Genomic DNA, 5,370 nt, shown 5'->3' with positions numbered 1-5,370 from the left:
GCTCTTTCCTGTCAAAATGTGTAGTTTCTTTTTCCTCAATAAGCTTTGTATATTTTAAATTGCTAACTTGCAACTCAAGGCAGTTTACAAAAGTGATATAGCAAGTGGGAATAAACTGTACCTATAAACTCTTGTAAAGTACAAGTGGCACATGCGTCTACAGGAGGCATGCAGAAAGCTGTGATAAGTAAGAGGCTGTCCTATCCTGGGCAGGCCCCTAGATGGTGCTGTTCAGAAAAATGTCTGTGTGTGCCACTAGAGAGTGCCAGTAGGGGAGTGCATAGGTGGAGGTCGCTAGGACCGGGGAGAGTCCTGGAATAGCTACAGGTGCAGGCGGTTATGGGCTGGGTCCTGTTTAGCTATTAACCACTTTATACCCCACCTGAGTTGTGAAAGGAAGAAAAGAGAGCTGGTAGCTGAAGAAAGAGAATCCCCCTGGAAAGAACTGGCTAAACCCTGTGGACTTGTGGTGGACTGTGTGCTCAAGGAAGAAAAACAGGCTGGGAACCAGGTCACCCTGAGCGTGAAAGGATAACATGCTAATCTGCATACTGAGAACCAGCTCACCCTGAGTGAGAAGGGGGCCCAGGAGCTTGAGGTTGGATTGCTCAGGATGCTTAGAAGAGACTGTTTGGAGCCCTGTTCAGAGGCCACAGGTCAGTGAGGCTTGCTGGAGAGTGGGAGAAGAGGTCTCATCTTCACAAAGCGTAGGGGTGGTAGTGCTAAAATAAGCTGCTTTGTTCAGTTAACTTAGGTGCTTCAGAAACCCTGTCCCCCTTTTTGGAAATAGAAACAATGATTTAGATGTTCAGAATTCTATATGCAGTTGCCCCGATTTTTGTTTTGTTTGTTTGTTTTGTAGTATTGCCCATAAGTGTGCATATATATATAAACATGTACTAGAGCTCTGCAGGTAGACTGTAAAATTAACAGAAAGCTGCTGCTAGCAGGTAAAGGTCAGTTGCACTATGAGATATCTTGAATTAATAGTACAGGAAACACCAGCAGTATAGTGACTTGACAAGCCTTGTACAACACTTTTCTTCAGTGGTGCTGTGAATACCACAGCTGTTGCTTTTGCTCAGTCCGTGCTTTCAACTCTGCCATGGTGAGGATAAAACTATTCAAAGATATAATGGAGTAATTGTAATGGTGGTTATTCACTGTTTGGCATGCATAAAGCTGCATTATATTCTGCTTTATTGCATACAAGTCTACATTCCAATTTTAGAAAGCTGAGATATACATGTCTAAAACACGAATGTCTGCATTTCACAAGAGGGCCAGGCTTTGGATGTGTTCTGGATGGAGCTAGGGCAGGGCTATAATTTTTTTTATTTCTATTAATCGCCCACCTATTAATGAAGAGGATTACAACAAAACATACACAGTTAAAATAACAATATAGCATTAATAGGCAGACGGTTTGTCCCACGTTCCTGCAAAATCTGCTACGTGAAATAAATATGCTTTTACCTGTTTTATAACTTTGACAAATTGGGGAAAAGGCACAAATTCCCTGGCAGCTTCTTCCAGAGCAGAGGACCTGCATTATTTTATACATAGGCGTACAGAGGTATACACACATAGCTGTGCAGGTACTATGTGCAAAGAAAAGCTACGAGAATGGTATGGGATTTGCGTTACAAGACGTATGAGGAGAGACTTGCTGAACTAAACATGTATACTCTGGAGGAAAGAAGAAACAGGGGTGATATGATACAGACGTTCAAATATTTGAAAGGTATTAATCCGCAAACGAACCTTTTCCAGAGATGGGAAGGTGGTAGAACGAGAGGACAAGGAGCTACAGTTTGAATCAAACCCAGTTTCCCAGAATCTCAACCCACCACACACTACTCCTCCTCTCCAAGGGTAAAGGAGGGTTAAGTGATTTGTCCAGGGTCACAATTAGCTGCAATGGGAATCAAACCCAGGGCCGTGCCTAGGGTCTCTGGCGCCCCCCTGCAGACTATCAGTTGGCGCCCCCCCCCCCCCCCCCCCCCCCCGTGAAAATGATCGCTCACCACTTGCTACACTGACAGGAATTGTCAGCAATATTCTTAGAAACAAATTGCTATACATTGCAAAATAAGATAGCAGATGTAAATTCTCAAAGTAGGACATATTCCAAACGCTAAAATGAAAATAAAATGATTTTTTTCTACCTTTGTTGTCTGGTGACTTTCTTTTTCCGATCATGCTGGCCCAGTATCTGAGTCTGCTGCTATCTGTCCTCTTAACTCCATTTCCAGGGCTTCCTTTCCATTTATTTCTTTACTTTCCTCCTTTCTTCTTCATTTCTTGCTCTATATCCATTTCCAGCAATTTCGTCTCTCTCCCTGGGTCCTGTCCTCCCATCCATGTCCATCCTTGTCCCTCTCTGCCCTTCCCTCCTCCATCCATAGCCAGCAATCCTCCTCTCTCCCCTCCCCTCCATTTCCAGCAAATTGTCATCTCCCTGGGCCCCCATGTCCATCCTTGTCCCTCTCTGCCCTTCCCTGCTGCATCCATAGCTAGCAATCCTCCTCTCTCCCCTCCCCTTCCAGCAATTTGTCCTCTCCCTGGGCCCTGCTGCTGCCCTCCCATCCATGCCTGTCTCTCTGCCCTCCCATCCATGCCTCTGCATAGGCGGTCGGTGGCCCAACTGTTTGGGGAGGCTAAAGAGGGCAGGGTTAGGGGTGGGGCCAGGGGTGGAGCTTAAATCCATAATTGTCTGATAACACAGAAAAAAAAATAAATAAAAATAAAAGTCACAATTAATACCTTTTATTAAATTTAGATATTAGATATGTATCATATGTCAAAGAATAAAGTGGTTGCTCAAAGCATATACTAACCACAATCGCTCAACTGCAAAACACTATGCACAACTTTGTGCAAAAACACACTCAGAACCTTACTGTACCATAAATATTACACTGGGCAGAACCTAATACACCAATATACCACCCATACGGAAAATGCAGACCGTCAATCTCTTCGACAAAATATATCATAAAGAACTCTCGTAACTCTACATTCTTAAGATATCCATGAATGTTCTTTAATGTCTTTTGCCTCACATCATGTATCTAATGTCTTTTGCTTAACACTATCATGTATTTCACCACCATGTACGCAAAACCAATTGTACATTCTTTTCCATTTCCAGTATTATGTATTTCACCATCATGTACCCAAAACGTCTGTAAAACCAAATGTACCTTCTTTTCTTTCCCAGCATCCACGATGAATTGTAAGCCACATTGAGCCTGCAAAAAGGTGGGATACAAATGTAATAAATATAATATAAATATATACAATTCTCATGTACAGCCACAAAACACCCTAATTCATGTTTAATGTGGGATAAAATGCCATAAGTAAATAAATAAATATACACTTTAATGTTGAGCACCTGATTCTCAAAGTGGACATATTCCAAACACTATAATGAAAATAAAATGATCTTTTCTACCTTTGTTGTCTGGTGACTTTTTCTGATCATGCTGGCCCAGTATCCGACTCTTACACCGGGCGCCTATGAACAGCATTTAGATTAGATCTATTGAGATTTCACATTCTCTGTGAACTCTATTTCATAAACGTTTAAAACAGACTTGCCTTATTTGTAATCTTATTGATGCTCTTCATTTAAAAAACAATTTTAGATTTCTTCCTTCTTACCTCTGGGGAAACCACAGATATATGTTAATTACTGCACTGGAAGGAAGCTAAATATGGTTAGTTTTTTTTTTTTCCCCACAAACCCCTGCCCTGAGTCTATCCAGGGGCACAGCTATGTTTGACAAGCCCAGCAGCTAGTAGAGCTACCTGATGCTGGACCCACAGTTCAAAAGTTTTGTCAAAATATCTGAGGCAACAGTGGTAGTATTGGGAGGTGGTAAGTTCGACACACATGGCACTCACCTCCAGCAGTGCTGCCACGTTGCCTCCTGATTCTAGTTTTTAACCCTCCCCAAAGCAGCCAGAAAGTAACTAAATGTGTTTAAGTGCTTAAGCTTGTGCTGTTGGTCATGGGGCTGAAGTCTCACGGTGCCCCAACATACACAAGCCCCTACTCCCACATCTCACCAACAGGTAGACACCCCCTACACACCGCTACTGTCTTAGGTGCTCCCAACACGTGCCACCTGCATCCTCCCTGTCCAACACACCAAAACGTTTGCCCTGCACATGCTCCTATAGGCGCCCCGTATAAGAGGCTTACCATGACCTTTAAAACCGGCTCCGGTCCCCACCTGGCAGTGTCGACGGCGTCCCCTGTGCCTTTGGGCAGCTTACCGGCACACGCAGCACTGCTCTTGTTTCTTCTCTTCGTTGCCGTCGTCCCACCCCCCCCCCCTTCACGCGATTTGCGAACCGCTTAGCACTGCCCTCAGGGGCCTTCCTTCAGCGTGTTCCGCCCCTGAGGGCTGAAGGAAGGCTCCTGGGATTGGCTGAAGCAGCCTGTTCCTGCTGACGTGTAATTTTTTTTTTTAAGCAGTGCTAAGCGGTTCGCGAATCGCTGAAGGGAGGGGGGGGGGTGGGACAACGGCAATGAAGAGGAGAAACAAGAGAAGTGCGTGTGCCGGTAAGCTGCCCAAAGGCACAGGGGACGCCGTCGACACTGCCAGGTGGGGACCGGAGCCGGTTTTAAAGGTCATGGTTGGGCTTGGGAGGCTTAGCCTCTTATACGGGGCGCCTATGCCTCTCTGCTCTTTCCTCCGCGCCCTGGGGCCTTTAAATCTTTTACTTCCGGTCGCAGCAGCGTCAATGAAAGTGGAGCGCTGCCGACTTCTCCCTTCCCTTCGCGCTCTTGGTTCCCTCAGTGTCCGCCTTCTTCTGACGTCAGAAGAAGGCGGGACACTGAGGGAACCAATGAGTGCAAGGGAAGGGAGATGTCGGCAGCGCTTTCACTGACGCTGCTGCGACCAGGTAGAAGATTTAAAGGCCTCGGCGGCGGCGCGTGGCGAGAGTAAGCACCAAGGCGGCGCCCTCCAGAGGTGGGCGCCCCCCTGCGGCGCTTACCGCATCAGCACAGCCCTGATCAAACCCACTGCCCCAATCATTAGGCAGCACCTAACTACTAGGCCACTGCTCCACATTGCTTCCTTAGTATCAGAATAATGCAGTCTACCCAAAGAAGGTACTAAAATTTCTTTTTTTTTTAAATATTTTATTTATTAATTTTAAACATTACAACAAGAAGATACAGCCATGATTTCATAAAAGGAAATTAAGCAACATTTAAGGAAATATTGTACAATTATACAAATATACAAATCGTATTCTATCAAATTCCTATAACATAAAATTTTTTTGTTTCCTTAGACCACATTAAACTGAGAGGGGGTGGGGTTGGTGGAATTTAGAGAGGATTTAAAA

This window comes from Microcaecilia unicolor, chromosome 9 (genome assembly GCF_901765095.1).
Source record: "Microcaecilia unicolor chromosome 9, aMicUni1.1, whole genome shotgun sequence".
Taxonomy (NCBI): Eukaryota; Metazoa; Chordata; class Amphibia; order Gymnophiona; family Siphonopidae; genus Microcaecilia; species Microcaecilia unicolor.
Note: the sequence above shows the minus strand (reverse complement) of the source record.